General features: G+C 41.5%; 1 protein-coding gene across 28 annotated transcripts in view; it reads left to right on the forward strand.

Moving 5' to 3' along the window:
- ESRRG (estrogen related receptor gamma) overlaps positions 1-22,244 on the forward strand; it is a 408,522-nt gene that overhangs the window by 139,803 nt on the left and 246,475 nt on the right. The window contains exon 1 of one of the 28 annotated variants that reach the window (XM_056357264.1): positions 10,576-10,599. The exons of the other annotated variants lie outside the window; for them this stretch is intronic. The gene's annotated coding sequence lies outside the window, so the exon portion shown is untranslated. Of the gene's footprint in view, positions 1-10,575; positions 10,600-22,244 lie in introns of those variants that run through there. 28 annotated transcript variants of the gene reach the window in all.

A 22,244-nucleotide genomic window follows, 5' to 3' on the forward strand; every position in this document is an offset into this window, starting at 1 on the left:
TAGAAGTGCTGATACAGAGAATTTGGGGTTGGCATAAGGATGGTGCATCACCGTCTCCTTGACATGACCCAGTCTGCTCTATGCCAAGCAGATATCACTCACTAAGAATGGTGCCTAATAAGGTTTTATTTTTCGTTTTATCTTCTCTTTTCCCTTTTGATGGAAATGTTAATATAATGCTTGTAAAGGTGTAAGACACAATTCAGTGTCCATAGTTAGACCTTCAACTAGGTACCAACTAACCACCAATAGTAAAATCTGCACGTTGGCTCTCTGGTCAGATCCCATCTTCACTTGGGCATCCAGTCCTTAACTTCTTCGTTGGGACAGCGTGTGGCAAAAAAGCAGCTGTGGTGTGTGCGTTGGCTTCTCTTGGGAGCCCGATTGCCTACCAGCGGGTTCTGACTGCCTTATGGCTATGGCATTTTTAACTTGCAGAAGGGGTAAGAAATACCCTGTAATTTTGAATAGGAGAAAATTAGGGTAGTCGTAATTACAAGCATTATGGTACACAGTTTCAAAATAAAGGCAGCAACATTAATATTTGATTCACAGTTCCTCCCTCCAGCCCATGAAATGTAACCCTGAGGTAGGCTTGCAGTTATGCTTTATCCTCTGCATTCCTGACAATAATAGAAATTATTGTGAAAGGTTAATAACCATTGTGCATCGGAGCTGTATTATCTTTCACGTGGAAGAAAGAAAAGGCAACTAGCTTCTCTGAATAAAGAAAGCAGTAGCATCTTGACTTTAGAGAGGAGACAATCAATGCTGTAAGAACCCTATGAAAGCAGCTACATCTCTGATAGACTCATTATATTAATTTTCAGGCTAACCCCACTCTCATCAGAGACAAGAGCAAAACTTACCACTGATATCATTCAAAGCAGACATAACTCCTGATATTATCTGTATAGAAGCTATAGAGGAACTTAACCTTTCTTCTAAGATTTAGTTGTGAAAGTATAGTCTGTTTGAGGCTGAATTTAGTTTGCATTTCAGTGGAAATAATCCATCATTTTTCAGTTCTACCTCTCCTTCCCAGGGTTGTGGCTCTGGCAAGGTCAGCGGCAGGTTTGCATCAAGTTTCCAGTTGTGATCTACCTCATGGGTCTTGATTGATAGCGCAGTGAGCCACTATGCAGAAGAGGCGGCTCGCAAGGCTCACCTCACGCATGGTGGTGTGCCCGACACGTGGTGGCCGTCTGCATGCCGCGGTTCCTGGGCACAGTGGTCAGACATCCCAGTTTGACCTCCCCAACTGCCTTGCCCACATATGCCATCCCCACTGGAGATGCCTCAGTGTGAGGAGCTGGTATTTTGACCCCCAAGTTGGCAAGAGGTTGGCTGTAACCTACTTGTTATATTCGTACAGGGAGGATAGACTAAATACTGAATTTTACTCAAGCTGATTGTCCAGAGAAATTTTGAGAGACACCTTTTCTCCTTTCAGAAATTATTCTCCTGTAAAAATGCTGTGGGTTTTTTTTCTTCTTCTTTTCCTTCCCCCCCCACCCCCCCAGTGTTTGAATACCAGATTGAGCTAATTTTAAGATTCCTCAGGGCAGTGGCACTGCATTCCTTCCACTCCGCTATTCCTTACCACATTACCTCACCGCATCAGCACTTGTATCTCCCGCTGATGGCATCCAGTTTCCATTCCATTCACAGCAGCCAAGGATCATATCTCTGATCCACTTAGAAACACAATGATCTCTACCCCTGAGAATGCAAACGCTTTCTCAGTCAAATCTATTGATCTACAGGGCTCTATTTCTGGCTTTCCATTCACTCACTTGATGTTTGGGATGCTGCATATTCTTTCTGGGGAAAGAGTTAACTTGGCTACTAGGAACTCGGTGAAGAACGTTTCTGCAGAATCCAAAGATAGACGTGATCTCTTACATATTCTTGTGTTTGTACAAATACTACACTACTTAACTGAGCAAAATGAAAACCTCCCAGCCAGCACTGTGACAATGATAGACCTGAGCATTCTTACCCCAAGCTGATGCTGATGCACCAAGCGTGCTAATGTTGAGTTGAACCAGGCAAGCACATGCTGTCTTCTGCAAGGGAGGAGGTAAACAGTTTACAAGTGGTGTCCAGGCTAGGGGGATTTACAATCTAAAAAGAGAAGATGAGACCAATGGGCAAGGGGGCAGTGGATGTGAAGAGTGATGTGGTTTGACAAACGTAAAAAATCAGTGAAAGCACATTAATGAAAAACTACTTCTTTCCCCGAAGAGCATTGCTGCTGCAGAACTTGGTTCCTAAAGGCCTGACTCTGGGCTCTCTCAGAAGTGTAGTTATGGAGAAAAGCAGGGATTTGTGTGATAAGTGTTCCAGCCTCTCCACACGGGTTATGTATTGAAACAGGCCTCTCCAGGAGGCAAGCCCAATGTGTGCTTCAGTGGTCCTCAGACAGTTCTCCTCTTTCATCACTGATAGCATGGGCTACAGAGCAAATACACCTACATGCTTAACTTTGGCCTTGTTGGTGTTCAGAGATGTTCACCACCATCCCCAAATGGGATTTTGGTTCTTAAAATATGGGATTTTTAGGATTTTTGGGTGTTGCTCAACATTGACCTTGAACTCATGTTTAAAAGAAATCCAGGCACCATGATGCTGAGTGAGCTATGCCTGAGTTAATTAAATTATCTAGACCGTAGACAATTTTGAAAATATTACCTGTAATTCATGTCTTCAGGGTTCCAGATGAGTGCCCTGTTTTCTGTACTTGTACTTGACAAATGAATCCTCTCTTTCTGTGGTTTTGGGATTTTTTTTTTTTAAATACAGATATTAGGTTACTGTTTGGTCCAAGTGAAGACTTTTATTATTCAACACTTATACTGCCAGGGGCGTAGTAGCTAACCTGGTTTGGTCTTGATTGTGTCACTCACTTTATAGCTGAAGTCACTTCCCACCACTCACGGTGTGCGGTCTAACACCTTGACGCTATAGGTGAGTCAGGCAGGGATGGGAAGGGTCCCAGGTGGAATAATTATGGGGTTGATTGCTGTGATCATACACAATTATGGTCTTTCTTAGTATATCCATGAAAAGTACTGATGTATGAAAGAATTTGACTTGTGAAGGAGTATTAAATTTTTGCGTGGAAACTTACTCTGAAGTTAAACAGATACTGGCTCCCGTTGCGCAGGATGAGTACGTGGTCAGTGGTGAGCTGCCTTACTTTGCTTTCTCCTTTAGCCACAGAAGATTCCTTCCTCTTGTAAGCCTTGCCTGCAAAGACAGGTAGTAAGAAATAACCGTTCTTTGTAACTCTCCCATGTAGCCAGCTCCTCTAACTGTTCAGCGTGTTTGTCAGCATTTCTGAATTTAAACTGAGGGAGGGGCAGGAAACTTCTCTTTCCTAATCAAAAAATGCAGGAAGAATAGTATTAAAAATATGAATGCTGAAATTAATATGTATGTGATATAATATATAATATATAATGTGATATAATGTCCTTGTCTGGACATTTCATTGCCTTTACAGTAATAATTTAATGTTCTAAAACTCCAGGGATGTAATAGTCCATGAATGATCCTTCCCTGCTTACAGACATGAAATGGACTTGTACACAGTGCTGGTTTGGGCTGGGATAGAGTTGATCTTCTTCCCAGTAGCTGGTATGGGGCTGTGTTTCGGATCTGTGCTGAAGACAGCGCTGGTAACCCAGGGATGTTCCCGTTACTGCTGAGCAGCGCCTACCCAGAGCCAAGGGCTTTTCTGCCTCTCACACCGCCCCCGCAGCGAGGGGGCTGGGGGTGCACAAGGAGCTGGGGGGGGGCACCGCTGGGACAGCTGCCCCCAGTGACCAAGGGGATGTCCCATTCCATATGGCGTCATGCTCAGCATGTAAAGCTGGGGGAAGGAGAAGGAAGAGGGAGATGTTCAGAGTGATGCCGTTTATCATCCCCAAGTAACCGTTAGATGTGATGGAGCCCTGCTTCCCTGGAGCCTGCCGACGGGAAGCGGTGAATGAACGCCTTGTTTTGCTTTGCTTGTTCACGTGGCTTTTCCTTTACCTATTAAACTGTTTTTATCTCAGCCTATGGGTTTTCTCACTTTTACTGTTCCAGTTCTGTTCCCCACCCCACCTGGGGGGGTGAGCGAGCAGCTGTGCACTGCTTGGCTGCTGGCTGGGGTTAAACCATGACGTACACGTACATACACATAGGTGAAAGCTTCTGCCTCTTTGTCTCCCAGCAGGTACAAACCGTTGATCACAGATTCCTACAGAAGTCGGGGGAGTAGGCAGGCATCTTTAGGAAAAGCCTAGAGCTGCTTGCCCAAGGCTTTGATAAATCCAGTCCTCTTGACTGTGCTCTGTACTTAGCTGCCTTCTCCCAGCAAATGGCACAGATTGTAATTCTTTGGCATGAAACAAGAAAGACTAACTACTTTGAAGATTCTATTACTTTGTTTTTCAGTCCTTGCTCCTAGTACACTGTTTACTATCGCCTTTCCCTCTGAAAGTGTTGAACACTTTCCACCTACATCCCTTCTCCGTACGTGCACGTCGTGTGTCTATGCACACAGCACCCGTAGGTCTCGCTGGAAGAGTGTGTCTTCTCCAGCAGTTTATCGTGGTGTGCCCACCACCAAAAAGGTTTCTTTTACCGGTTTCTGTAGTGGCTTTATAAGATGTGAAGCCTCCCTTTTCCCACCCTCTCCCAGTTCCAAATAAAGAACTTCAGAGGGTAGCTGTGCTGCTGCTGGTAGACGTGCAGCTACTGTTGTATTATGGGGTTTTGTTTTGTTTTGTTGCCAGCTACTTGACATTGTTTTACAGCTGGACTGCGCGACTATTTCCAAAAGGCTCAGCTAATTCTGTTGTCCTTTTTTATCAAGGAAATTCTTGAGAAACCACAATAAAGCAGCTGTAACCCTGGCGATGCTTACAACTGTGGCCAAAAATAGAAATCGGTGCTTCATGCGTTTTTCTTAATGATGGTATAAGGGTGTTGGGTTTTTTCAGTGTGGTCTTTGACATGTAGCCAAGTTAGGGCTTGGCTCTGAATGTTGAGTGTGAGCTTTATAAATAGCCCTAGATAGATGGGGCACCTCTTCGCTCAGTGGCGCGCCCCCTCCGGGTGGGCTCCTGCCTGGGGCAGCTGTGCCTTCGGGACGTGCTGGAGCACCTGCAATGAGCCTTTTGGGGCACAGTTACTGAATACTTCACAGAAGGTGCTGATCACCTTGTGTCCCTGTTGGCTTGGAGGAGGAAGCTCAGCATCTTGCAGAATTAGGCCCGTAAGCTTTTGTTATTAATAACTGCCTTCGTGTTCGTTTTGCTTACAGACAGGATTTATTTGGCTTCAGACCACCAGTAAAAGTGTCCCTATAACTGGATTTTTATGCTTTCTCTGTACAAATAGAAAACCTTGGTTTGTTTGCCAACTGAAATAAGAGTTTATGAATGCAGTTTTTTTTCTGTGACATGTAACATGGCTAGTAAATGGGTGTGAAAAGGCTCGATGCTGGGAATTCAGTCTTCCCACAGGCAGAAGAGAGAGAGATGAGGGAAAATGAATTAAAACTTTGGGAAAGTTCAGTCAACAAACTAAGAAAGTGCAGACATACTGATTTATAAAGATACTATAACTTTTAAACATGTACTTTCAATCTGAAGGACTGCAGTAGGGATTTAAAATATGAGTATTTAATTTTTTAAAATTACATAAATTAAGTGAACAGCCCATTAATGGGATGCCTTCAGGATCACATGGCCAATTCAGTTCAAGTTATATTATCTTGCTGGCCGGATTTGAATAAGAATTAAGAAATTACTATTCAAAGTAGTATGGGACATTGATCCTCATTCACAATGAAATTCGTCACCATAACTACCTGGAATTCCACTGCTTTCACAGAGGTGTTCCACTGAATCTTCTTTATGGAGCAACTAGAAGGGAATTGTATTAGTCAGAGGAAAAAAGCTGCTAATTAGTTGTTCTGCCTACATGTTAAATGAAGTCTTGTCTTACAGCGAGTTCGCAGATAAGCAGCAAGACATGTCTAATGAATAGTAACCCAGCTCCAAGAGAAGGTGAACTCCCTCCAGCTGGTCCATTGCTTGACTAAAGGTTCACCTCAGGGGCTATTTATCTGTCCTAGGAGAGGAGCTTGCCTCTTATTTAGCAGCTGATACTTCATATTTGAACCTGGCAAATCGAAGCATGTGTGTTAGGGTTAACCAAGCTGAGTGATGTGCTTTAAGGATGAGTTGTTCTCTGTGAAATATTTTCCAGTGTCTTTGTTTAAACTCAATAACTAAAATTCACCATTACATGCAACTATTTACTTACTTCTCATGATTTTGGAAACCCTTTTGAAAACACCTAGAAGTATGTCCATCTAGTTCAGTACTACACTGTGTCAAGCACATGTAAAGAGTAAAAGAAAAAGCTGCTATGAATGGTCAAGCAACTCTTGGCACAATTTAAAAAAGCAAAGTCAACATTATTAATGTTCACTACATTCAGTTTATTTTATAAATATTACTTTTACCAAGCAACAGCATTTTTCTTGACTTCACTGCAGTGCATTTCAAGTCTTCTTTCTGTGATAATTAAAATGTGACTATCAGAATCTGATTTCGCTTTCGCACCTTTTTTTTCTTTGGTTCCAGTTTAACTCCATTGACTTGCTGCTAATTTACACTGGCATAAGTGCAAAACTACTATGCTCAGCAGTTCAGCATGTTGAGATCAAAACATTTTCAAACGTTTTACTGGCAGAGAACACTTGGAAAGGCACGTGCTGAGTATTTGCATTGTTAATCATTTACAAAATGTGATGGTTATATGTAAGTACTAAAGTGAATGCTACCAGATAAGTTATATGTCCACACATCAACTGAAATTAGCATTCTGGAGTTTGCAGTCCATGGAAAGAATTCCAGTAGATGATCACAAATGTTTGCATTGCTCACCGTTACCTGACGTTTCATAGGCTGGTGGTACCTGTACCTGATACAACACAGATGTGTTCCCTGGAAAAGACTGGCAAAAACTTTATTCGTGTTTTTTCACAAAGTCTTTTCTGCACCTGGTCTCCCCTAAGGTCACAAATCACTATCACAGGGTTTTTTCCTCTTTTTGCTTATAATGAGTAGCTAAAGTAAGAGTGTGGTAGCAAGGCGTAATGTCAGCGTGACTGTTGGTTTCAATAATCCATTTCAAATAATTGCAAACAAAACATAAAAAGTGTCTGTGTAACACAGTTAAGCAATCTACCACTCGTTTATGAGTACCTATGTTCCTAGATAAGAAATAAAACCACACTTTCTTTTTAACATTCTGTAGTATTCTCAGATATCTCTTCACTGCTAGCATCTTACCAGCAACGTAATGGGAAAGGGACTTCTCATGGGTTTTATATCTATGACTAAAACCAGAAGAGCCTAAAGCCTTAGAGGAAAGACTAGGCTAGTAAGATTTGCATTTGGCTTTTTAGTCCCAGTTGGATCAGAGTCACTTTTAGAGAGGCAGCTGGTGATGATCTGAATAATGATATGAACTGACCAAAACTCTAAACTTTTTGATTTAGCCGATGTGCTGAAATTTGTCTTGGACACTATATTTTTTAAACACGATATTTAACTTCATTTTAGAAAGTTACTTGGTGCCAGTGTTCTGGTATTGACGTTTAAATTCCAAGTCAGTGGAAGGCTGTAGATGAGGGTGCCACTGGGGCTGCTCTCTGCTATTTTCAGATGGTAATGAGTGAGGAAATTTACATCCTGAAAACTCAGTTTCCTGGTGTAGCATAAACTACAACCAGAGACTTAAACCCCAAACTTCTATTACTCATCTCTTTTGTAATCACTTAAGCTGTAAACGTGAGCTTGAATTTTACCTGATGAGCTGCTGCAGAAGTCCTGTGCTGGCCGTATGCCTGCGGTGTTGGTGTATGATTTATGTGGTGGGACGCTGTTTTAAAAAACCAGAACAGAATTCTTGGGAAAGAAGCAAATCAAGGAGGATGGTGTGGGATCTGGCTATGAGCACAACATACATTTTTTTCTTTTTTTTCTGTGACTGTAAATGTTAAAACTGGAAAAAACAAAATGTCTATTGAACTGACCATCTGACAGCAGCCTGAGATTTTTTTTTTTTAATTTTTTTAAAAGGATGTTGAAGTGTTATTGTTTGTAGTGTGGTAGCAACTAGAGACTTCTGTCCCTTTGTTCTAAGCAAAAAGCAGGCATGTATCAAAATGACAGTTTCTACCATGCAGTGACTCAGCTGAGACTGGTTTTCTGAAAGGTTTTCTGAAGTTCCTGTAGTTTGCTGCTCTGTTGTTTCTTCTTTTAAAGGTTTCAGTTTTCACTGCCTCTAGAATACTCTTACCGTGTCTGCAGAATTTTATTCATCTGCCCAAGGAAGAGAAACCCCTCGGTGTGTTTTGTGTGGCTAATGGCAATTAACCAACAAAACTTGGAATAGGTTTGTTTCAGGGTCAATAAAATTTATTTTACGTGATTAAAAATAAACCCAGCTAAAACTAAAGAAGAAAAAAAAAAAAGGGAAGAAAAAAAACCCACCAAAAACCCAAAAAGGGGAAAATTACTTGAGGCAGGTGTGTGTCGGGGTATTATACAAACTAGCTGTTTAGAAGCTGGCTGGCAAACCTTCTACCTATGCGTTAGACTAGTTTATAATGGTTGTTTTCTCCTTACCTGCCTCTGATTTTAATTTTACCTGTCCAATGGAAATGTAAAATGAGCTTCTGTAACACCAGGGTGGAAAAGCTGCGGAATTCCCCAGTCTGCAAGTCTTCCCTTGCACGTGGATCAAGGGGAGTATTTGGCTTCCAGTGCCAGGAAATGTAAAGGGAATTTTCTGGTGTCAAAAATGAGTGCTATGCAAGATGTGTGGCTTCATTTTTTAGTGGGTTTTCTGTGTGTGTCGTTGGTTTTTTTTCTTTATTCTTCTGAACAAACAAGCACACAAATGCTTTTTTATGAGAGACCAAGTTCATACAACAATTGTGATTTGGTCGCAGTTTCTGTTGCAACAGTCTCCTCTGAAAGATGTATTATAAGTGCCTCTTTTTTTGGTTTTTATTTACTGCCAACCTGTGTTGGATTACAGAACTCTGGAGAAGAAAAAATACTTTAATTGAAACTTTGCTTTGCATTTTTGTCTCTTCTCTTGTTTTGACTTTGAGTTCAAGAGGGTACTTAGGTTTGTGCTTAGGCTGACCTGGGTTCAGGTGGGTGCACAAAGCTGTGCTCATCTCTAACGCTACTCAGCACAAGTTGAAGCATTGCCTAAATTCAAAGCATTTTCTTGCAACAGCGCTGGCTGGGAGGGAACGTGGGGCATGGAGGGACCTGACCCTCTTTGCCAGCCTACACCCTGTTTGCTGCTGGAGATTGTGGAAGACTTGATCGCCCAGTAAAGCCAATGGCAGGGCTCCCAGTGCCTCACTGGTGGCGGTGTCGTTGCAGGGGGGAAGGAAGGACCTGCAGTGAAAAAGGGAGGGTGCCTTCCCTCTGCGGGGGCTGCATTAATGCAGCAGTGTGGCAGCAGCTGCCCTTTTTAAGGAGCTTGCTTTATTTATTTCCCTCCCATAGAGTAAGCTGACCAGATTTGCCATTTATATAAAACTGGGACAGCCTAGCAGGGGGTAGGGTTGTCCACGCACTGTCTTCAGGGGATAATAATATCCATCAGGGAATGACTGCCATGACAATTGCAGAGAGGGGTGAATTGCCGTGTGCGTGTGCCCACGCAGTGAACAGTTTCCTTACGGAGAGAAGGATGGGGCAGGCTCCCAGGCTGGGTGCTGCCTCTCCTTAGGGCTGCAGCAAAGCGCTTGCTGAACGGTTGAACTCTGGGCAACGTGCTCCTGTAAACTCTTCACCTCAGTATTGTTTAGAAAGAAGAAGGGCTCCAGGAATTGGTTTAAATAAATAAACAGAGCTAGCAAGGATCCTTTCAAGCTCTGGGTTTGCAGCTAGAAGTAAAATATTGTGGATAACAAAGAAATCGCTCGCCTAAGAGCAGTGTTTTTCTTCTTGTGCTGGGGATCTCTCTTTGTACCAGGCACCCAAGTGTGGCTCCTCTGATTTCTCCGGTCTCCGCGGGTCCCACGGAGCCGGGGTTAGTTGACGTTGGGGGCATGCTCCAGGGGCTGCCTGTTTTATCTGGCTCTTCCCAAGGGGCTGCATTGGTGGGGTGCAGCGAGGGAAGGCAAAGCTGTGGTACTGCGGGCGTTTGAAGGTTTGTTAATGTAGCTGTTGGATGAACAGTGACTGCCACACAAAACCTTCTGCTGGTTTGAACGCTCACTGCAAGTTTTCAAGGGGAACGTTTTTTTTTTTTTTCCTTGTGTATTTTTAACTGATGTGCAGAGAAAATTAAACACAATTTGAAACAATCTTTGTTTCTTCTGTTCTGTCGAGGCCTCGGGGGCAAAGAAGAGCAAATAGCCCCAAGCCTACCCGGTGTGTTTGAGTACCAGCCCTGTTTAGAAACCCGCTGTTTCAACAAAGCCCTGTTTACTTGTTGCTCACGGGACAGCTGATGCTCCGTTCCCCTACCTGGTCTGCAGTGTTCCCAGGGGCATTAAAAGTAAGAGTTACAAACCTGTACATACAGAAATGATGGGGATTGGATTACCTGGGAAGATTCCAATAGCGTGGCTGTCAGTTCTTCACTTTTCCTCAGCTCTTAAAATTGTAGATTCAGCCTTGTGTCTTTTCTCCTGCGAAGGCAGTATACACATACGCCTTTACAGACGTACATACATACGTGTATTTCTGACAACCACCCAGACGTGATTCCTGCTCTTTCCAAGGGCTTTCCAGTCTCTGAACTGAATCAGAGATACCCAATAATATCCTGTGACTTGGTCACTATTGCTGGGTACCACCAGCAATCCTGGTGCTGATACAAACCAAGCCATTCAGATTTTTCCATCACAATTACTTTTTTAGTTAAATGCTGATAAGTCTTAGCTATGTCATAGCTTGGTGAATGTCACGAGGAAGCAGATCACTTAATCAGTATGTTTTAACCAAATCTTTGAAAAGAAAAGGCACGGCACAATAAATTAGGGGCAGGAATTTTTTTTTTTTTTTTCCTCTTTTGATGTGGTGACAGGACCAAATGTAGATGAGGAAGAACTGGGACCATAAGTCAGATGTTTTATCGAACTTACAGAAGACAGTGAACTTATAAAAGCAGGAGGAAGATTGTATTTGTTAAAAGCCTCTGATATCTTGAAAATTACGTACATCATTCCATTTCTCAGCTTTCTGTCTGGTTTTTGTCTTTAAATTGTTTAGACAGGACTATCTTTTTTGTGTGCATGTGTGGTTATCTGTTTACCTGTAGGCATCAATGTGTGCACATGTGTATATAATAAACATGTACCCCATAGGTGTGCTTTTAGAATGCTCTTCAGTAATTCTTTTTCCCTCAACTCCTAGATTTCAGTGTTTGACCCCCTACTTCAAGAAACCAAGAGATTAAGCAGGACCCATTATTTTGACATCAAATGCAAGCCCTAAACCGTTGCTAGGATACAGGATGTGGCACTATAATATTGCCGTGGTGTAAGGTTATATTGTCTTAAGTGTGGGGAGCAGGCCATATTATAAATCTAAGTAAGTTGATAGAAGAGATAACGATTGCTGCTCTTACACTGTAATTAAAAGGAAGGGAATGTGTATAAAACAATTTGGTCATATACTTTGCTTTTATTTGGACAGTAAGTGAAGCACTATCAATAAGCAATTTCATTACAGTCAGTATGGGTTTTGTCTACTTTCATTTTCCATCTGCATTAATTCAGAGTAACTGCATGGGTTTATTATTGATTGACACAGATATAAGCGATGCTAAAATTTGGCTGTGATGTCAGACCTGTTAATTTTCTTTCTTTATTTTTCTTTTGTGATCCCATGAATTGAAACTTGGCTTCTGATTTCAACAGTATGAATTTGGGGGTGGGTTTTTTCATACTTTCTATAGGGCTAAAATGAGCTGCAAAAATGGTATGTTGTGGTGGGGGGGAAAAGTTTGCCTTTGATTTTTATTGTAGACATGGGGAGTTGTGTAATTGTTTCCAATACAGTGTCTAAATGAGCCAAACCCAGTGCATGTGTGACTGTTGAAAACAGAAGTGGATTTTTTTAGTACTTTTAATTTGTTTTGTCTTTTCAGGAGGGGGAAAAAAAAAAAACCCAAAACAAACCCACAACCCTGTCCCCCCAAATCAGCAAAATTGAGATTTTTTTTTTTCTTTCTCTCTCTCTTTTTTTTTTTAAATCCCAGTGAGTTGTGCTGAGGAATGGCAGTGGTTTATGTGCAGCCCCTGCATGCAATTGCCACTTGTAAAGCAGCTGGCTCATGTGGAGTGAAAGCCTGCACTCTGCTGTAGAGCTGAAGTCTCCATTACAGAGAAAAGAAGGCAGGCCTTGGACTACACAGGTGGCAGACAGGGTAGGTGCAGGTAGCTGCCTCCTGGATCAAGCTGTCCACTATGCGCACAGTGGGCCAGATCAGCACCGCAGCCTCCTTATCTACAAAAATCAGTGATTTTCATAGGTGAGGATGCTGCCAGTGATTCTTGGCTGCTTCACCGCTGCTGATGCACACAGCTGCTCCATGGGTCTTACTGAGATGCCAAAAGAACTTTCGGTGTACTCAGTGCAAGTGTGTTTATCCTTATCACATATGCCGAGCTGAAGGGACATCCCAGCTGGTACCTCAGAAAAGTAGTGTATGTTGGAGATGGATGAAGACTAACTGTTTACTGGGGCCAAAGTAGTGCATGTTTCGATGGAATGTAACCAAACAAGCCATTGTGGTTCTAACTGGTTCAGTGAGAGAGGTTAGTGCTCAGAGAGAGAGAGAGAACGTGAGTTTTCCTACTCTGGGAGTGGGTACAGTGAGTGAAGCTGCTGAAGGCTGTACTGGAGCAGACTGGAGTGCTTTTGTGAGCAGCTGGTGAGGCTGCCTTGAGAGACTGCTGGTCAACAGTGGAGGGCAACACCACCATAAAGCAGCAGAGCTGCTCCCAGCAGGTTTCTCTGTCCTTCTTCCCACAACTACCCAGGCTCATCCAGTTTGGGAAGCACCGCAGGCCTAATTCCTTTTGTTTCCCCAACAGAAAGTTTCCTTTCCCAGGAGTAGCAGGTAAGGATCACATGCTCCATGCTCATGTAGTCCGACTCACTGGTTAATGGCTAAAGAGATTTTTCATATCCAGCAAATACCCAGCCCATTGACTGGTCAGCTGATGGAGAGTGCAAGGCTGTGTTTTAGCAGGCTGGGTGATGGCTGGCAGTTACAGATTTCAATGACTCCAGTGTTGCACCACTTATATAAGGTTCTGCTTTGTGCTATTCAGTTGCAATTATTTTAGCGGCATCTTAGTCTAACAATGAAATACTTCCATACCTATTTAACCACATCTGCGAGTATATCAAGTTAATTCTTGTGAAATATCTTTAAGATGTTAGCTTTATCTTTCCTGGTTTATGCATAAAATTCTGTAGTCTCGGCCCATAGGCTAACGGACACCTGAAAAATCAGATTTGTTAGGTGTCTCCTAGTTCTCTGGATTCAGGACACCACAGTTTTAGAAGTGCAACTGTGACCTGATCAAAATGAAGTTGGATGTGCAATAACAGGAGTAGAAAACAGTCTATGTATTTTGGCTAAAAAGCCTTCTCCAAGGTCAAAAAGAGAACCAGTAGCAGAGCCAGGAATAGAACTGTTATCTCCCAGGCCTTTTTCTTCTGCTTCTGTCCCAAAAGACACTATGCAAGGTACAATATCCATTTGACAAATTGCACAGTTATGTGATGAATTGCATTTATAATGCACATTTTATGGCCTCTTTTGGCCACTTCCTACTAATCCATCTTTCCTGGGGTATGTTCTTAACACTCCACAGCTCTTGGTGGCTGTTAAACAACAACACAAAAATGTTCGTTTCTCCCAAATGTAGATTTTACCGCAACTACTTTGGTCTGAAGCAGAGGCCTGGAAATACTCAGCGCTTCTCAGGTGATGGGTTTAAGGCCTGATGTCCTTCAGCCTAAAGGGGGTAGGAAGTCATTTATATATGGCAAAAGGTACATGGGAATTTCCCAGTTTCTCACTAAAAACATAAATTTCTTCTACCGCTGCATGTTTATAAGGTCTGATGCTTACACGTAGTTCTACGATTTGATACTAAATATAATTTGGACTCTTTTCGTAAGACTTGTAATCTTCAGCCAAAGCTTTGCCTCTTGTTACTCGTGTCAAGTGTGTAGCAATCAGCAAGTTATCAATTACATCTTAATGTCATGTATTTAACGTGGACATCCATACACTCGCTGACTTACTAGTAACATGAATATTTCAGAATATCAACCAGTTATTTGCTGTGGTTCTAACTTCCTGAATTTCTTGTGATAAATACGCATTTACTAGGGGTAAGATAAAGTGACGGGGCTGGGGCGCAAGCTGCTGGGAGGTGCGTGGGCTTTGGCTCAGGAAGTACCTCGTGATCAAGGCAGCTGGAGTTGGCTGAGAGCCAAGCAGGACTTTGGGGTGTCCTTGAAGTTAGGCAAGTGAGGTCCTGGGTAAGAATGCATCTTAAGTATGTGCTTCAGTGTTATGTTGAGCTGAAGAGCTGTCAAAATTTCTGAGGCATCTTCATGGTGACGGTTGGGTTTTTGGGGTTGTACTTGTATTACTACCAGGATTGCATCGTGGTCTTAAAAACATCACTTAACCTTTCTGTCACCTAGTTTATATACCTGTGAAACAGATATAAAAACATCTACTTCTCAAAGATCTTATAAGAATTAACAAATACTGAAGTGCCTTGAAACTCTTGGTGAAAAGTCATTTACAGAGGTACAAAGTAGTATAATTGGACATGTTTATAATATTGTGCCTCTGTAAATGCACGTAGTTCAAAACTACAGTTCATTTAAAAAAAAAGTAAAAAATAAAAATACCTATATATTCCAGGTGCAAATTTGAAAATACTGCTATAAAACTGGGTCTTAAGCTCCATAACAAAGGGCATAGATGAAAAAACCTTTAATAGAAGTTACTTTTACGCTAAATTAACATTGTGAAAGTGTTTAATTTTCAACAAACCATATGACCCCTTTTGCTCTCCATGCTTCTCCCCAGAAGACTGGGAGAAATAAACTTGTCAGCACACCAACTTCATGCTCCTGCCTTTAGCATTTTATGTTGTGTTTCAGAAAACACGAACCATGGAAAAAAAATTGTTTATTTTTAAATATGAAACTACATGGACAATATTATTGTTGCATTTCTTGAAATGTGTCCAGAATTCAAACCTGGAGGCAATAGACATGTGAGAGAGAAATTGGCCCTAGACAGTTAATAAATTCTAGGCAGAGATGCATAAATCAGCAAGGGTATTTTTCAAACTTTTTTTTTTCCAAAGGGTGGGCATGGGGGAGGGAAATGTCTTTGGAGAATTGTTTTCTATCAGTTCAGAAAATAGAGAAAAGAATTCAGCAATACCCAGTGCTGGTTAGCAGATTGTCATTTTTGGGTTTGATGTTCCTGGGTTTAATTGTCTTTCATGTGAACAATGGCAGGAGCTCTCTAGTGTGCCATGCGAGCATGATAAAAGGGGGCCGTTCTTGCATAGCAATGCCTTTTTTTTATTATTAGCGTAAAAAATTAGCAAGCTGGAAGTCGTTAGAAGGAGTTCCATTGGCATTAATTGTAATGCAGCCTGAATTTGTTTGCAGACCAGTGCGGCAAGACAATAGCAGCAGGGAAAAAAAGCAATATTAATAGCCTTTTACTTATTGTATCATTTTAGTGAGCCTTAATAAGGTGTCTGCTGTCAACTGGAATTTATTAAAATATAAAAAAAAAGACATGGTAATTGATGTATTGCAGTAAGTATGGATGAGGGCTCAACTTGATTAATGTATGAGTTGGCTTTTTAAGGCATTTTAAAAAGGCTTCTTAACTGGGTCTTAAGAGACTGGCACAAGCCCACTGTAAACTACCTCATTGCAGTTGGAAAACAGCCTGACAGCTGCTGATGTCTCCTGTGGCTTTGCTTTTTTTTCTGATCAGAGAAAACTGAAGTAATATAGTCCTCGTCAATAATTGCAGTGCTTAAAAATCTTATAAAGGGATTTCTGTTCTTCCCTCCGGAGATAACTTTTCAAAGGTTAAATTAGTTTTACTTGTGTGTGCTTCAAATATCTTGGCTCCCAATAAGGATCAAGTTTTGTTTTAAATAAACTGCTAGTTTGTGTGTTGCATTGGATTAGCACCTTGCTGAGTACCTTCTCTTTCATTATGAGATGGACACTACAAAGCATTTTGTTTAAGTCTTGCTGGAGTCCCCCAAAAAGCTGCAAGACATTGACTCACTTTGCTAGTTTAGTTTGGAGATGGGTACTGTCGTCATCTTCTTGTTTTTTGTGGTGAACTTCACCTGAGTTTATAATCTTTGCTGTGCCACTACTCAACATAACTTCAAGTAGTCTACCAACAGGGAAGGACTGGTGAGTGATGTGGTGTATGGAGGATGTCTTGGCCATAGGTGTAAGGTGAAGTGACAGTGTTGAGTTTTATTAAAAATTTCCAGATTTGTCTCCTAGGATAATAGATGACTTTCTAGTGGCTAGACTAATCAACGTTCTTCCTTCTGTAGCATTGTCCCTATCAGTGCTGCAAATGTCATCCAAGTAGATATCAAAGTCAAAGGGAGAGAGCAGACTTTTAATTTGTTACAGTACCATGTTGTCCTTCCTGATAGCTCCAGGCCTTTCCCAGAGGAAGTGCTCATGCTTCATTATGGATGTAAGCTTTATTAGTATAGACGTCATCGGGTTCAAGTGTTAGGAAAAGCCTCTGCTTGCTAACAAAGGCCATGGCCTTGGATAATTCAACTGTTCTTACTGAAGGTTGTAAGTCAGTGTGGATGATGCTCTACTGTTCTCCTTGTATTTTTTTTTAACACTCTGATCCTGCTTGGAGATCATATGATGTGATTCTCCCTCTCTGAAGGAGAACTTCAGTCCTCTGTTTTCCATGTGTTCCTTTTGTTTTGGATCCAACCACTTACCAGACAAAAAGCCCAGTTAAAGTCATTTCAGCAATCTGTGTAAGCCTATAGTCAATTAATCCACAGACTGCCACATATGAATAATAATGCCTCTAAGATTTCTTCTTCTTCAGGTTTCAGATACCAGCAGTGCAGCTGCACAGTGTACATACTTGTGAGATTTTTTTTAGGGTTTTTTTTTTTTCCCTTCCCTTTCTGGCAGGCTTACTACTAAATGAAATTTTTGCGTAGCTCTGAACATGGGTTTCAGCTTCTTTTTACATTAGAAACCTAAACTTTAGTTTCTTTCTATGCAGGCTACCTTCTGCATGAGAGAGGCAGCTGAGGGGTGATTTTTCTAGGAACTTTCTTTTCCCGTCACGTTTATTTTATTCAACAACACTTCTTTCTCCAGTAACTGTTAGGTAAAACAGTTCTCTCTTCTGTTCCCTGCCAACAGGAGAGAGTAAACTTGAATGAATTGATAATGATAGAGCATTGCATTAATTGCAGCTCCCGCTCCTTCTTCAGCCTGCCGGCCACCTGGGCTTTCCAGTTTCAAGCAGCACTCCAGTGGCTCTGCTATGCCATTGAGGATAACATTTAAATATAGACATCTCAGATATTTACTCTTCTAGTTACACTGCTGTGGCAGATGCTGCAGTGGTCCAGTGCAGCATCTCTGCGATCCATGCAAAAAAAACCACCATGCTGTCCCAACGGTTTCTCCATTTAGCCTAACTCACAGTTTACATAATAATTCACTTCAAGGTCTGACTCACCTCGAGTCATTTTCTCCTTCTCATTCCCTTCTCTCCTTCATTTTTAGGCATGGGCTCTCTGAAATCTGTTCCCGAATATACCCAAAGGTTGCAAGCATTTGAAAGCTAAGTGTGGATTCTGATCAAAATTTTACAAATGGTTTCCATTTTATTAAGGAGTCAGATTGAAGACCATTAATAAAATGGAAACTCTGCAGCTTAATCTAACCTTGATATATTTCCAACCTAATGCATCTGCTTATAGTCCTGTCACCGCTGGATCTGAGCACCGAGAGCATTGCTGAATACATTTTCATACCTTTGCATTTTTTTCCCCCCTGTCCCAAGTTAGGCCAATTCTGCACTGTTCTAGGCATCTTTCTTTCCCTGACTTTGGCTGGGATTAGAAGAGCCATTCCAGACTTTATTTGATACCATGTTTGCTGCTAAATGTACAATTTATTTAGTGGAAAAGGAGTGATGCAGAACGGACACTGCACTTGCGATGGATTTTGGAGGTAAATGAAGACCAGGTGCTACACAGCTTGATTATCTGCTATAAGAGTTATGCTGATGAGCCACCTCATAGCACAACCATACCCAAATAACAAGTAGTGATGGTGATCAAGCAGAAGTCAGCAGGCCTGACCCATAACATTTCATATCACGCCATTAAAGTTACCATCCGCATTTGGCCCTGCTGGAACTTCTGCTTTGCTATGAACTTTATGTGGACCCTTGTGTGCATGGATTTTTCTTCCTCCCACCCCAAAAATTCAGTTTCTTCCAGCTGATACGTGGAGGTAACCTCATCTCCTTAGGTTGCAAGTCTGTTGTAAATCTGACTGAATGGATTCATCACTGAACTGTGGATTATCCTTGTGGCAACTACCACGTGACTATAAAATTCTGGTAATTAATGTAATTATTTAATAGTTCTGAGTAGAAAGGGGAATCTCAGGTGTCACAGAGGAGGTGTTTATTTAGGTGTTCAAAATGTTTTTTCCCTAGCTCTTACAAAGACTGAACCTGACCGCAGTAAATGGATGCAATAATCACCTTTGCAACGTGGATGAAGTGTTTGGGGGTGATGGCGAGTCCACTTGCACTTGCCATTTTTGACGTGTGTGCTTGAAAAAGCCCAGTCCATTCTTTTGTTCGGGTACGGTTACAAAGCCTGGCGCAAAGTCATTTCGGTGGCACTGAAAGAGGTCTCGTCTCTCGCTGCATCAGAGCACAGATCTCAGATTCCCTCTTCTGAAAGTGGCCTCTGGTTATTACATGAGTAAAAATACAGACGATCTCTGCCAGACACACACGGAGACTAGGTGTCTGTGCTGACACATCAATACAAAGAACTGTTATCACAGGAAAATTTCTCCTTCTAAACCTGGGCTTAAACTAATATGAACAGACATATAAAGGCCCCAGTGGGTGACCTTTGTTCGCATGAGAATATGTCTGCTCAGGGATTTCTTAGTTCATGTTAATTGATTGCCTGATGGGATTGATTAACTAATTGATTTACTGTGGTTTGTGATTTAACACTAGGATTGGCCTAGGGTGTGCTTCAAAAATTTTTGATGTGGAAGAGAAATTTGGGAAAAGCTGGCACTAGCAGTGCTTGTCTGTTTGAACGTGAGGGTGTGAATACTTGCCATGAGCAACGCTTTATGGGCTGGGTTAGAGCAAAGTAAGCAGAGAAGTAAATTTACAGCGTCTTTCTTAACTCATCTTTATTTTGTATAAGCCCAGTTGAAGTGCATGGTAAAATAATGTCAGTGTGTGAGGTATCCATCTTCTCAATTATCCTTCTGCAGGCAAAGGGAGAGGGGCTATTGACAGGATCTGTGTTCAAAACCATTGTCCCTTCCCTCGTTCTGCAGGAGTGGGCTCCTAATCCTTATTCTCTGTGTGCCCCTACCTGCCCCCCCCTGCCCCATCATGGTGCATATATACTCGAGCAGCTCTTACCATGGAGGTACAGAGAAAGACGTGAAAAGCCTCGCAGCAAAAACCTTGCAACTAAAAGCGCCCCTGATGCTGTGGTTCGCACATGTGTCTGCTTCCTGGCAACAACAAAAAAAAAAAAGGCAGCCATTTAGAGACACCAGAACCAAAATTCAGATCCATGTGACAGTTTTGAAAGCACAGTCTAAGTGCCTGGTGGATGCAGGTTTTGCTGTAGCTTACAGAAACTTGTTCCAAAGAAATCATGTCATAGGCCTGCAGTGAGGGCGCAATAGACTTTCTGTTCGCTCTCTGGGTATTTCTTGCTGCTTAGGATACCTGGAAAAAAAAAACAACCCACCAACATTATGTATTTCCTATTAACCTGTTTTGAAAATAGTCTTCCTATATCAAAGCATGTTTAAAAAGCAGATTGCATTTGATAGCAGTAACTAAAATGCAGTAAGAAGCAGCCTTTTGATCTGTTGCAAATAAACGTTTCTGCAGATAAATACGTTACAAGTGTATTTTTGTTCACTTGCTATCAAATTTAATAACAACCAGTGGAATTGAGTTCAACCAAAATGGTTTCATATCAGACTTTGAATACATACTTTTAAATATTAAAAGATAATGATTTGTATGGCATTGTTATATAATGCATTTCTTGTCTTCTCTTGTGTGCATGTGACGAATTCCAGTCGATAAGCGCAGGACTCTGGAGTCAGTTGTCTGGCTAGTTATTAAGATTAAGATAAGTACTGAGAAGGGAAAGATACAGCGCATTGTACTGCCCTGCTGGGACGGGGCCACCTCGGATTCCAAGTGTAAACAATGCATTAGTTCTCCCTGGTTTATTTCAAACCCGAGGTGTACACTGTAAATATTTGGGAAATATGATGGAAGGAGTGTGGAAAGACTTTTTTAAATTTTTATCCATTAAATGTTATTACTAAAAAGTGAACCTTAGGCCCCCTTGGGTCCCAAATCATTACCCATCTGTAAAAATCCAAGACTAATTTTTGTTAATTACTTATGGAAAATAATTTTTTTTTTTCTTCTTACCCAAGCCATAAAAAAGCAGACAGACATTGGGACGACGTTATCACTGGGCACTTCATGCTGAATGTGCCACGGCAATAACAACATAGTTAACGCTCGCACAGCAAAGCTCCATTAGGGTTTTGAGGGGGGAATGGGACTGGAAGGCCTGAACTGCAAAATACTGAAGCTAATGCAAAGTCTCCATATGACTTCAATAAACTTTGGATCGGGTCCAAAGTGAGAGTTAGTGAGGTCAGTGCTTTCTGAGCATGTTGGAGCTGTTATTGCTGGTGTCTCTGTGGTGGACTCCTAAGGGCATCACGCTGCCTTTGCCAAAGGGGGAGAGGGAGAAAGTTTTTCTGTTATTCCAAAACATTACCGAAATACTAAAAAAAAAAACCCCAAATGTTTCCTGAAGTTCAGTTCTTGATTCTTACTAACTATAATAAACGTGAGCTTTGCTGCAAATTGGTAGTCGAGGCTTTCAAGACAGCAAAGTCTGACTTGTCTGCAGGCTCACTGGAGGAGTGATAGAAGGCAGTCATTTAGAAAGTGCATTGGAGCTGCGTGCTGTGCAATGTAGAGCGCTGGGTAGCAATTAATTTTTTAATGAATTTAAAACTAGATGTATGGAAATGCTTATATAAAATGTATACACTGCTAAACAGCTAACTAGTCCTTGGGGTTTGCGTTTTCATTATCTGTATGTAAATCATTTCAGCTAGCATGATCTAATGAGTCAAAAACTGCTCTGAAATTTGAGGCACTTCTTGAAAATCCTTATGCCCTGCTTCATCATTTGGACCTTACAATGAAGCTACGTCTATCCTCTGATTAATTACCTCTTATGTGGAGATAGTTTGTAGGTTTCATTGTGTTTCAGAAGGGTTATTTCTAAACTCTAGGAATACCCTGCCTTAGTGGGAATGGAAAATAAAGGAACATTCAAAACCATTCAAGAGAAACAAGAAGCACAGCTGAATGGTCCCCAGTGACCCCTCCTAAATCTGATGTTTCTTATGTGGTAGGAAATAAATTAATAAAATAAAAATAGTTAACTGTAAAAGGCTATCCGACCAAACCATGCAAACCACTTTTTCCTGAGCATCAGAAAGTTCTATTACGGAACTAGAAGCTGTCTCTTCCCTTCATATGCCTATTAAATCATTGTGCTTCCTTAGCTCCCCTAAGGTATACGCTAAGGTTTCCTCTTAACCAGCAAAGAAGATAAATAGCTCCTCTATCTGCTGTTTACAGGTATCTTAAGCAAAACCAAAATTATAGCAGAATCACTGTGGCATCGCAGTTTCTTACAGAATCCTGCATATAGAACAAAAAGTTGTAATACCTCTGAAAGAATGTATAATACATGAATTATAAAGTGTGTGTGTGTATATACTTGCATG

This window comes from Falco biarmicus, chromosome 12 (assembly GCF_023638135.1).
Source record: "Falco biarmicus isolate bFalBia1 chromosome 12, bFalBia1.pri, whole genome shotgun sequence".
Taxonomy (NCBI): Eukaryota; Metazoa; Chordata; class Aves; order Falconiformes; family Falconidae; genus Falco; species Falco biarmicus.